The sequence below is a fragment of the Pan paniscus genome, chromosome 5 (assembly GCF_029289425.2).
Source record: "Pan paniscus chromosome 5, NHGRI_mPanPan1-v2.0_pri, whole genome shotgun sequence".
Classification (NCBI taxonomy): domain Eukaryota; kingdom Metazoa; phylum Chordata; class Mammalia; order Primates; family Hominidae; genus Pan; species Pan paniscus.
In genome coordinates this window covers 104,112,083-104,124,974 of record NC_073254.2, presented here as the reverse complement: position 1 = coordinate 104,124,974, position 12,892 = coordinate 104,112,083, and the positions used below count along the sequence as shown (strand labels likewise).

The 12,892-nt window shown below is 40.5% G+C and overlaps 2 protein-coding genes across 9 annotated transcripts in view; both read right to left on the bottom strand.

Annotated features, from left to right (window-relative positions):
* The window catches only part of MRAP2 (melanocortin 2 receptor accessory protein 2), a 133,479-nt gene extending 121,149 nt beyond the window's left edge, over nucleotides 1-12,330 (bottom strand). Inside the window, exons 1-4 of the mRNA XM_034962481.3 lie at nucleotides 12,258-12,330; nucleotides 8,413-8,526; nucleotides 6,702-6,812; nucleotides 5,150-5,255 (exon numbers count right to left, since the gene is read on the bottom strand). The gene's annotated coding sequence lies outside the window, so the exon portion shown is untranslated. The remainder of the gene's footprint in view (nucleotides 1-5,149; nucleotides 5,256-6,701; nucleotides 6,813-8,412; nucleotides 8,527-12,257) is intronic.
* LOC100977566 (cytochrome b5 reductase 4) overlaps nucleotides 1-12,892 on the bottom strand; it is a 173,723-nt gene that overhangs the window by 3,677 nt on the left and 157,154 nt on the right. For 7 of the 8 annotated variants that reach the window (XR_008625693.2, XR_008625689.2, XR_008625692.2 and 4 more), the window contains 4 exons: nucleotides 12,258-12,330; nucleotides 8,413-8,526; nucleotides 6,702-6,812; nucleotides 5,150-5,255 (listed from right to left, as the gene is read on the bottom strand). The gene's annotated coding sequence lies outside the window, so the exon portion shown is untranslated. Of the gene's footprint in view, nucleotides 1-5,149; nucleotides 5,256-6,701; nucleotides 6,813-8,412; nucleotides 8,527-12,257; nucleotides 12,331-12,892 lie in introns of those variants that run through there. The other variant, XR_008625694.2, reaches the window with a different exon arrangement.

Below are 12,892 nucleotides of genomic sequence, written 5' to 3'. Positions count from 1 at the left end.
CTCCCATCTCATTAATGGCAACAATTCTCTGCCCATTTCCTTCTTAGGTGATTTGGGGGTTTATTGAGTATTATAAACTTTCTTACTCTTTGGCATAAATTGGATTTCATTTGCTTTGTCTTGGTTTTATACTGTTGCTCTTTTCAAATCAGCACAATTATTCCTGAACATATGTGCACTGCTTTCACTTGCCAATCATTCCTTTTTATTCCATGGAACACATGCCAGGGCACCGCACACCTCTGCAGGCTCATACATACAGGACCTCAGCCCCTACCTCCTGGTAATATTCATTTTTTCTTTCCCTTCCAATGTTTAATCATTTACTTGAAGCTTCCCTCTTGCTGCTAATCCTATTGTTTTGTTCCTCCAGTAGAACTGCACAGACTTCCACCCACATAACGTGGCACTAGGCAGACAAAACATCTGATATATTTTAGTTCATGCTTGGCATTCAGTCAAGAAGACGAAGCTGTGAGCCATGCTGAAATGCCAACTAAAATTCATTTGCACTACCAGAGAGAGAGATGGCGCACCGAGGAGAAACTGTAGCCTCATGGCGATCATGTGTAGCCCTAGGCTCTAACACTAGCAAATTTCTTTCCCTCAAAATTGAATTGGTGCATTTTGAAGTGAAATCCTGATGGCTTCTTGTTTACTATCACACAATAATGAGGAAGCTTCAGTTTATTGGCACGGAGCTCAGCCACTCTCAGACAGCAAATGGAAAAGAGAGACTAACTTGTCCTGGTGCTTTGCTCCTTGTTATTCCTTCAATTGTGTCACAGCCAATACAACGCATGATGGAATTATTCCGAAATAGAGAAACACGTTGAGCCTAGACATTGACTGTTACAGCGGTGTGGGTGGAGTCCACACATACTCATGCCCCCTCTCTTTCCCACATGCCTGCACACCTGTCTATGCAGTGAGGGGAAGATGAGGTCTTGCAGCCCTGGGTGGCTTCATCTGCCCATGAGGGTCACTTTTCTCTTCTTGGTTCTTTTACCTCAAAGATATTCTGGGATCACTATGTGCTGAAAGCATTCAGCATTCTTCTGCCTCTGCTCAAATTATCATTAGTACTATTCTTAACATTTCTGGTCCCGCCAAAATTCATGCCCATTTTGTAGAAACTGACCCAATGTGAGGACGATGAATAATAAAAAGAAGGAGGTGTGTGTGTGTGCACGTGTGTGGGTGTGTGCATGTGCGTGTGTGTGTGTATCTGGGTATGTGTGTCTGTGTATAAAATCTCAGAAAGAAATGTTGAAATAAATATGAAACATTTAAATTTTTTATTATTTTAAAGGTAATATCAGTACTTTTTGGAAAACAAAATAGAAGAAAAAGTCATCTATAACTTCACTACTGTAAAACCACCAATGATAGCATTTTGTACTTTTATTTTTAAATTTTTTTATTTTTAATTGTTATGGATACATAATAGTTGTAAATATTTATGGGGTACATGTGATATTTGGTACCAGTGTGTCAATATGTAATGATCAAACAGGGTAACTGGGATATCCATCACCTAAAGCATTTAACATTTCTTTGTGTTAGGAATATTCTAATTCTACTTTTTAGTTATTTTGAAATATACAATAAGCTATTGTAAACTATAGTTGCCCTATTGGGTTACTGAGCACTAGATCTTTTTTTTTTTTTTTAATCTAACTGTATTTTTGTGCCCATTAACCAACTCCTCTTTATCCTCTCTCCCTACTACCCTTCCCAGTGTCTGGTAACCATCATTCTGCTTTCTATCTCCATGAGTTCAATTTTTTTTTTTTAGCTCCTATATATGAGTGAGAGAATGAGATATTTGTCTTTCTATGTCAGGCTTATTTTACTTAACATATTGCATTTACTTTAAGACTGTTGTAAAACATGGCTGTTTACATAGCAACCATATGGTGTATTAGTCCATTCTTAAACTGCTGTAAAGACATACCTGAGACTGGGTAACGTGTAAAGAAAAGAGGTTTAATCAGCTCATGGTTCTGTGGTCTGTACAGGCTTCTGTTTCTGGGGAAGCCTCAGGAAACTTACAATCATGGTAGAAGGTGAAAAGGAAGTAAGCACATCTTCATATGGCCAGCAGGAGAGAGAGAGAGAAGGGGTGTGGTGCTACATACTTTCAAACAACCAGATCTTGTGAGAACTCTATCGCAAGAAAGTCAAGGGGGAAATTCACCCCCATGATTCAATCACTTCCCACCTCCCACTGGTAATTACAATTCAACATGAAATTTGGGTGGGGACACAGAGCCAAACCATATCATATGGTACCTTTAAATGAGTATATTGATTTTCCCACATAATTCCATTATATTGTAGGCATTTTCTATATTATTATATAACTTTATAAGCATCGACTCTTTTTTGAGAGAGTGTTCTTGCTACATTACCTAAGTTGACCTTAAATTCTTGGGTTTAAGTGATCCTCCCACCTCAGCCTCCTGAGTAGCCAGTACTACAGGCAGGCACCACTGCACCTGAATCCAAACATCAACTGTTAATGGCTGAGTAGACACCATAATTTATTTAACTATCTCATTATTAATAGACACTTAGGTGGACTCCAGATTTTTTCTACTATAACTATTGCTGCAATGATATTTATATTTATCATTATATTATATAAAGGCAGATATGATAAAATACACAGCTATATTACAGATATTACAAAATACAGTTATTCTCTCTGGACCTTAATATTTATTTCACATTTGCAGAAATTTTTCAGATGTCTACCAATAGGTGGGTCCAGCAATATCTAGCTTTGCAAACAAGGGCCCCCTGTGGGTAACAGCAGACATATACCAATGCAATTTTTTGTTTAAAAAACCCTAAATTTTTCCTTATTTTATTATCAAGAAATGTAATTATTAAATGCCTTACATTTATAAGTGAGAAATCATCCATTTAGCCTGGACTTGATAAATCTGAGGGCAGGGAGAGATAATAACTGTCTCCAAATGTCTGAAGACCCAGAAGCCCAGGGAGACTTGCTCTGTGGCCTCAGGTGGAGGCAGGTTTCAGCTGAGTGAGGGGAACTTCTGCCAGGTTGTCCAGAGAGTTCCCCCTTGGTGGCTATGATCTGGAACAGGGTGGATAAGCACCTGGCAAGGACAGGGTCAAGGTGTTCATCAACCTGCAAGGCTGGATCATGTACTCATTAAGCTCCCTTCCAGCCCTGAGAAACAGTGACTCTAGAAGTTATATAAAATGAGTGTTCTCTGGCCGGGAGCGGTGGTTCAGGCCTGTAATCCCAGCACTTTGGGAGGCTGAGGCAGGTGGATCACCTGAGTTCGGGAGTTCAAGACCAGCCTGACCAACATGGAGAAACCACATCTCTACCAAAATACAAAATTAGCCAGGCTTGGTGGTGCATGCCTGGCTATTTTTTTTTGTATTTTTAGTAGAGACGGGGTTTCACCGTGTTAGCCAGGATGTTCTCGATCTCCTGACCTCGTGATCCACCCGCCTCGGCCTCCCAAAGTGCTGGGATTACAGGTGTGAGCCACCGCACCCGGCCCTCTTACTCATTTTTGAAAACCCCATGTCTGGCACATAACACGTGCTTTATCAGTGTTTGTTAATGGATAACCACAACTCACAAAACACAAACACTATTCTTATATTGTGTTTTTAAAGTATGTTGTTCTTATGAAGTTACAGTACCTTAGAAATGGGAAGTTCTGGTGTTTCATACAATGTTCAAGAAACTGGAAGGGTAAAGTATGGATCTGTGTATTGATAACAGAAATATTTGGTAAAATGTGCAGGACTGGCAGGGCAGGGTGACTCATACCTACAATCCCAGAACTTTGGGAGGCTGAGGTGGGAGGATAGCTTGAGGCCAGGAGTTTGAGCCCAGCCTGGATAACACAGCAAGACCCTGTCTCTACCAAAAAAAAAAAAAAAAATTTTTTTTAATTAGCCGACCCTGGGGGCACAGACCTCTAGTCCCAGCTACTTAGGAGGCTGAGGTGGGAGGATTGTTTGAGCCCAGGAATTCAAGGCTGCAGTGAACCATGATTGTGCCACCACACTTCAGCCTGGGTGACAGAGTGACACCTCATCTTTAAAATAAAAATAATAAAAACATGTAGGACTGATGCCTTAGGGAAATGTTTAATCTTCATTTTAAAGCATTGCTTATTTTGAGAGTTGCATGATTATTTTAGTGCACTTCAGTATGTTTTGCTTAATTAAATTCTGGCCTTTAGTTTTCCAGTACTTTACCAAGTTCTCCATTATAATCACTGGATTGTATTTACCCAGAAGTGAAGTAATCGTGTGACATCACAGATGTCCTCTGCACTTGGAAATTGAGAAAGATAAACATAACTTTCCATGGAAGGTTTCTAGCGGATTGCCCTCTATTTAAAGGGAAAAGTTAATACTCACTCCTCATGTTCTCATTAATTGAGAACAAAGCCATGTTAAACCTAAAGTAGAAGGCGGGATGTATCTATACATATACATACATAACATATTGTTTTAGTCCATTTGCGGCTCTAACAAAATACGGTAAACTGGATGGCTTATAAACAATAAAAATCTGTTTCTCATGGTTCTATAGGCTGGGAAGTCCAAGATCAAGGCACTGGGAGAATCAGTGTCTGATGAGGGCCTGCTTCCTGGTTCGTAGGATGGCAGCTTCTCACTGTGTCCTCACATGGTGGAAGGGATGAATGAACTCCCTTGGGCTCATTAATTTCATTCATGAGGGCTCTACCTTTAGAACCTATTCACCCCCAAAAGGCTTCACCTCTTAACACCATCACTGAAGGCGTTAGGATTTCAACATATGAATTTTGGGAGGACATAAACATTCAGACCATAGCACATATATAACATAAATGTATTTACAAATATATATGATACATTAATGTATGTAATTCATGAAGGAAGGATATTCAGTGGAAGAGAAAGAGCATCAGGTGAAAATGATTTAAAACACACGTCTACCTAGGTAGATGGGAATATTTGGAAAAGCTAATTACTGAAGATAGGTCTAAACTCATGGGTGTCTGTGCTCTGGAAAAACAATTGCTCACCATTGTCCACTTCTGAAAAATAAATTTAAAAAACCAATTAATGGAATGAAGCTGTTTGGCAGGATCAATGTACTTACAGAGAGGCAGTACAAGAGGCAGTGAGAACACAGGATCAGAGTCAAAGAGGTCTTCATTGGAATCTCTGTTCTGCCACTAACTTGTTCTGTGCCTTGGTTTTTTTATCTGTAAAATAGGGATAAACATGGCCTCCAGGTTTTTTGCAGTGATGAAATGAAATCACATACGTGGAGAGCTTGGGATGGTGTCTGTCATGGAGTAAATACCACGGGGCAGCAGCTGTTATTCTTGGTTATGCATGATATGAACAACAATCGCATGGCCACAGTTTCCACCTTGTTGTGAAAAAATGTTCAAATCTGGACTTCTGAGTTTGAGTCCAAAAGTAAATAATTTTGGTACTCTGGGTAAGTCAATGAATCTGTTTATGCTCTTTTTTTGTGACAAAGCATCAGTTATCTAATCCTCACAAGTAATTTTGCTTCAATTCCAGGGTCACATAAAAAGTGGTATCCCATGGCACATGTTTTCCTATGTAAGAAACCTGCACATCCTGCACATGTACCCAGGAACATAATAAAATACAATAATAATTTTTTTTTTTTAAGACAGTTTCACTCTTGTTGCCCAGGCTGGAGTGCAATGGCACCATCTCGGCTCACTGCAACCACCACCTCCTAGGTTCAAGTGATTCTTCTGCCTCAGCCTCCCAAAGTAGCTGGGATTACAGGCGCCCGCCACCATGCCCAGCTAATTTTTTTTTTGTATTTTTAGTTGAGACGGGGTTTCACCATTTTGGCCAGACTGGTCTTAAACTCCTGACCTCAGGTGATCCACTCGCCTTGGCCTCCCAAAGTGCTGGGATTACAGGCGTGAGCCACCGCACCCAGCCATATATATACATATATTTTTAAGTGGTATCAAGAATGGCCCACCTCAAATGGACATCATCTCGGGATGTGAATGAGTTAGGCCTCAATTAGGCTTTCCATGAAACTAAAATATCTCCCAAGAGACGCTGCAGCTGCTGTCTGTGGTTCATGTTTTGCCAGGTTTGTTTTTCTCTGCGCCTGAGAGCATTTTCTGGAGCTGGGTTGCTTCCTTTTCACAAGAAACGGTGGCTGCTTGGGTAACTCGAGCTCCTTTTTAATTTTTTATTTATTTTTTATTTTTTTTTAAGAAATCCAAGCAAAACATAATGAGGACAATAAATCTCTGGGCAGAAGCATTCCCAACTTAGAAAAGAAGTTGTTCACTATCTGCGGTTTTAGTAGATCTTAAAACATGGCTCCGCTTTCTTTTGATGAGAATGGACTCTGCAATATTTGCTTTAAACATGGATTCATTCCCTAGAGCAGTGCTCCACCCCCCAACCCCACCGCCTCGCCCCCGAACCCACCGCCTCGCCCCGCCTCCCCACCGCCTCGCCCCGCCTCCCCACCGCCTCGCCCCGCCTCCCCACCGCCTCGCCCCGCCTCCCCACCGCCTCGCCCCGCCTCCCCACCGCCTCGCCCCCCTCCCCACCGCCTCGCCCCCTCCCCACCGCCTCGCCACCCTCCCCACCTCCTCGCCACCCTCCCCACCTCCTCGCCACCCTCCCCACCGCCTTGCCTTCCAAGGATTTCAGGTGAGCAACTGCTTTATCTCTGGGAAGGACACGATTAAGCAGCAGGTCTACAGCACACGCTCCCCTTTAAGAAGGCAGAGAATCCCCGTGCCCGCCTGAGGGAAAAAAAAAATCAGTGACCTTCTCTAATCTCCTTGTAATGATGGTTCTCCTGCAAAGTAAAGTGATGAAATTGATAGGGGAAGAATCCTGTAAGGAGAGATTTAGTCATGTGTACCAGATCACCTAGGATTGCTTCTGGAAAACAAATCTGGCGTCTGTAAATCTCTGGGGCATGGCTCCTTGTCACAGTTAAGTAAGCTATATAACTAGCTGAGTATAAAATGGAGAGGTTTCAAGACTGAAATGGACCTCCTTTGTATAAGTAATTTGACCTGCATACATCCCTTTGATACCTCATGTGTTCTCCTGAGCCAGAGTGGAACCAAAACTTCAAGAAAGGGCCTGGACACCTGCACTGAAAGTCCCACTCTGGTCCCTGCTCAGCCTATACTTCTTGATTCCTTGTCTCCTGGAAATTAGTAGTACAGCTTGTCACTAGGGAAGACTTCTGATTCATGTGAGTCAGATTTGACATTCTCACCTGGTGACCAGTCAGAAGTCTGGTGAAGGAAAAGGGAGAGGTGTGTTCAAGTCAAGCAGCAGGCACCATGCTGGGAGGCAAACTTCCTGCCTTCTTGAAGACAGGTGCCCCTTTTAAATCTCCTTTGAGATCTGCCTGCCATATGTAAGGACCTGGGACTTGGTCTTCAAAGAAAAATTAGTCTAGATTAGTATTAAGGGATACTTAATAAGGATAAAGGGATAGAATTCAGAACCTCAAATGATGACATCATTCTAATTGGACAGATTTCTCTCAAATTCAAAATAAAGCGGTTTCACTAAAAATTGATCTTTGAATTTCCTCTAAGAGTATAGCTAAGCCTATGTCTTTAGAGCAGGAATGGCTATACCACACATTGTCAAATCTTGCCAGATAGATGGAATGTAAAAGTAGTTAATCAGGCAAGGCAACCACACAAAGCAGGAATGCTGATTTTTTCCAGATAGGATGTGGATCAGTGGGCTTCTGGGCATACACACATTCTTCCATCCTATATCCAGCTCTGCCTCTTAACAATCTCACTGCTTGGTCTATAAAGTCTACCTTTGTCCTCAGACTTATCATTTTGATTTTCTACCTATTTCCTCTTATTTTATTTTAATTGCCTTTGGGCTCAACCTTGGTAAGATCCCTGCTTGATCAGAAAAAACAAAGTTCACAAGACACTTCCTCATGATGGAGGAAGAATCAGCTTTATTTTGTCCTCTTTTAGTATTCTGCTGTACAACTCAAATGAATCAGTAAACAGCATGTTGCCTGATTAAATTCAGAAGATGAAAGTGCATGTGGTTGCTGTAGTCCCCAGAAATAGTTATTTGTAGAGTGGGGATGAGAAACTGAATGCACTGTCAGTTCCCTCGCAGGACCAGGTGAAGTAATTTAACTCATCAATCAGACAAATCAAGCCATGTATGTCATTAGATGACAATTAAATTGTTTGAAAATCAGTTCTTCCTTCCAGTTTCTGAGGCAAACTCAACTCAGAGTGCTGATTAGAGAACAGAGTTTCTGCCAAACTCTAATGGATGTTCTATCAGATTTTGGAAGCAGAATAAAAACAAGTCATCAAAGAGCAATCAACTGTGGGCTACCTTTCAGTTGTCTCATCGGGCAGGAGATGTTTAATTCTATACCAGATGCAAGGTTTAAATCAATAACTCATGCTTCCTTAAATCTCAGGTAGAGATCGTGGATTTCTGCATACTCTAAAGACATAAAATACAGAATATTTGCTACAGGATAAGAGATACTAATACACACAGTAACATTCTTATCTTCCTTCCACAAAAGATAATTATTTGTTTATATTTAACATACATTTATATGACATTTATTATTTGCCATGCATGGTATGAGTATCTTGTAAAGATTAACTCATTTCATCCCCATAACAACCATGTGATTAGGTAGGTACTATTAATATCTTTATTTCCATTTTGCTGATGAGAAAACTGAGGCTTAGAGAGCTCAAATAACTTGCTCAAGGTCACCTAGCCTGCCTGATTAAAACCTAGAGTCTGCTCCAGAATCTAGGCTCTTATCCACTTTGTTATGCTGTCTTATTAAATATTTTAATCACAAAATTTTTAAGTATTTAATTCAAGATGGTGGACAAAGTAGGCACCTGCTGCTTTGATTCAACCATCTTGCTAAGACCTGGAAAGTTCCTTCCTGTCCCAGTTTTGCTGTCATCAATTGGGTCTGAATGGAGGGTTCCACCTGTTTCTCCATTCCCTGTTATATTCCCAGGCTCCCAAATTATTGTTGCCCATTGGTTGCCAAATAACCCTCTCAAGATCATTAATTCATTCACTCCATAGACTCCTTCCATGTGCCAAGTGTGTACTTGGCTTGGAGAATATCTTCTAGGTGACTGAAAATATAATAAAAATCAGACTAGAAAATATAATAAAAATCAGACATTAATGTTAATAAAGAATATCTCAGACAGATCAAAGAATAGTGAGTGATTCATCCCTGTTTTAGTGAGCACCAGTGCTAGACTAAGTGTCTTTATGGTTCTGGTTCTGTACTAAGTTCTGGGGACATATCAGTAAATAAGATAAACTCAGCCCCTGCTTCATAGAGCATACAAGCTTTGCAAAAGGCTACCAATAAAAAAGTAATTACAAGTGCAACTATAAGTTATTTAAAATTATAAATTATATTTCTAGATTTGACTTTGTGAAATGCTAAGATTCCCTGATGCAGCAGTTATATTCTCAGGAGCTCCTTATACAGTCTGCCAATTCTTCCTTTTAGAACTTTTGTAATACACATATATTGGCCACTAAGTAATTGAATTGTAATTCAATCAGCATTGCTATTGCTGGGTGGCAGAGAGATTCAGCAGTTACATAGGTGGCATGTCATGGTGGGGTGCACTGGGGGATTCTCACTGGGGAAGAATTCTTTCCTCCAAAGATCCTAAAGAGACAAAGTTGGCCACATCCATAGCACCCTGGAGGGGAACAAACCCTCCCTTGAAAATCAACTGACAAAAATTTAGTACATAAACTCTATAATTGGAGAAGATTTTTTTTAAAAAAGGACAATGTCTCAGTGATAAAAGCCTTGAGCAAAAGGCAGAGATTAATTCAGTACAGATTGTGAGGACAAGAGCCACAGAGACACATATGTGAATCCAGGCTGCTCTGTAACCAAGACAACTTCCTTTGTAAAGTTATCATTATCCATTTAGTGAAGACAAAGTGGCAATTGGTACCAGGACGCAGCTTGCAATCTTTGAAGTCTGTATTTCTAAAGGACCTATACATTCTTCTTAAGAAGAAGGGACTATCATTTCTTTCTGTCATCTTCATAAATTTCTAGGTACACATCTGGAGAAGGTGGGAACTTCCTGATCAGAATGAGCCAGCTAGGTAAGCAGACCCCTGAAGAGATGCTCACACCTTCTTTACCAGGGCTCTGCTCTCTGCACTTACCTTCATTCAGCAGCAAGGGGCAAGTGTTTTGGAGAGTGACCATTTCATCAAACATCTTTCTGTTGACTGTAAGCTCTGTTATTGCCTCTCAGAAGAACACCTGAGCTCCAACCCAAAGGGTCAATGCTACAGCCCTGAGTATTGCTTATGGTTATCATTTCCTTTTCATATTCTCCAAGCAGAGCCCCAATATTTTTTATAAGACTTAATCCATTTAATAATACTAACTGAAATATATCCAGTATGTACAATAAATGAAGAATGTGCCAACCAGTGTGCTAGGGCACTCTTATCCAAAGGGTCTATCCCCATGGAGGATCTTGGTGTCCCAAATAGTGTGAAAGGAAGTTCTTGGCACTGCTACAGATGGATGACTGCAAAGGCCGTTTAAGGAAAAAGTCTGTTTAAGGAAAAGCTATAGGGGCCTCTGTGTTCAGTGGCCCTGGCACACTTCACTTTCAGGATTCAATTAAACAAGTCCTAGGGCAGTGTCAGCCATTAGGTTTGCTACTCTGGGGTAATAGCAGGAGATTAGAAAGGGAGGTAGGAAGGGAGATCTGAACAGTGTTCTGGGGTCATCACAAAGCAGCAGCCCGAGTTATGTGCCAAGACAACATTCTGAGATGCTGCCTTCAGGAAAGCAAAGTAAGGCTGGTCAAACCCAGTAGTAAAGGGCAATGAAGTATGTGAAGAAAGCCCCAGGCTTCATGTTGATAGAGCTGGCCAATTTACTTTCTAAATAGGCCAAGTTTTTCTGCCCCTAGAAAAATCAGTTGTCCATAACAAAATCTGATTAAATTATCAGTGTTTTATGATCAGTATGGGGATTTAGAATTACACATAGGTAAAATGTGTTGGTAAATGGGATATGTTAAGAGACAAAAAGGCCTTGAAAGAAAAAGCATTTGTGGGCTCAGAAATTGTTTTATGTCAGCTGGGCATGGTGGCTCACGCCTGTAATCCCAGCACTTTAGGAGGCCTAGGTGGGTGGATCACCTGAGGTCAGGAGGTTGAGACCAGCCTGGCTAACAAGGTGAAACCTCATCTCTACTAAAAACATAAAAATTAGCCGGACATGGTGGCAGGAGCCTGTAATTCCAGCTACTCAGGAGGCTGAGGCAGGAGAATCGCTTGAACCCGGGAGGCGGAAGTTGCAGTGAGCTAAGATGGCACCACTGCACTCTAGCCTGCAGTTTCACTGCAACAAGAGTGAAACTCCTCTCAAAAACAAAAAAGAAAAGAAAAAGAAATTATTTTTTGTCATTCCCATTTAAGAAGTAAGATCTAAAGAATATTTCCAAAGGAAAAGGAAATAACAATAGAAGGGTTTTTTGTTCATTTTGTTGTTTATTCTTACTTTCATCCTTTTGCCAAGTCAAATTTTAAAGACTTTATCAGAAAAATCATAACAAATTGAAGCAAATTCTGACCACAGTTCTAAATATATATATTTAGGCCCAAGTGACCCACCTCAGCCACCTAAGTAGCTGGGACTACAGGCACATGCCACCACGCCCTGCTAATTTTTGTATTTTTTGTAGAGACAGGGTTTCATCATGTTGCTCAGGCTGGTCTCAAACTCCTGAGCTCAAGTGATCCACCCTCCTCAGCCTCCCAAAGTGCTGGGATTACAGGCATGAACTACCGCTCCCAGCCAGAGGAGGTATTTTTAAAATCCATTCTCATGGATGTATAAGGACTTTAATTCAACACTCAATAAATATTTCCTTTCCAACCCCAGTGGACACACAGATAAGGATTGGGAAGGAAAAATCTAAAATCGTGCAATTGATGACATAGGCTTTGACTAATTTAGGTCTTGGGATTTGGAAGACCAGATAGTTTACTTAGACTCCAACTAAAGAATGTCCACGGCTCTCCCAACATCACCCAGTGTGATAGTTCCATTAGATTACACTTTATCTGTAACATGATACTTTTATATCCTAGCAGAAAAGTGCATTTCTGAGCTCATATTTGTTTTTACTAACCTGCCTATTCCTAAGCAGCCAGTGCACTACCCCCAGAGCTCCATATGTCTCTTTAGATCTGAATGTGAGGCCCCTAGAACAAAAGAAAAAAAAAGAAAAAAATTTCAATAATGATTTTTGATGCTGTTATTCAAAGTACTAGTATGTCTTTCGAAAAGAGCTACAAGGATATTAGGGATTAGGGATTCACAAGGGAACACATTATAGAAATGATAAAAACTTGAAAAAACTTTTTTGTAAAGCTCTTCGTTGTGTAATTTTTGACTCCTATCATTGCTGAGGATAACCTGGCTTGTTCTAAGCCACACAACTTGCCATGCCCAGGTAATATAAATTATTTCCTTCTAAGGCAGTTGTATTTAATCTGATAAATAGCAAGTGACTCTGAAGTCTGGGAAAATTCAAAGTTCACTGCCTTATTTCCTGATGCCCAGAAATACAAGTTCCCAGCTCTGTGGCTCTCCAAATGAACAAAGGAAAAGGAAATAACAATATAAGTGTTTTTTTGTTTGTTTCATTTTGTTTTGTCTTTTATTCTTACCTTCAATCTTTTGCTGGGTCAAATTTTAAAGACTTTGCCACAAAAATCACAACAGATTGAAGGAAATTCTGCCCACGGTTATAAATGATTAAAA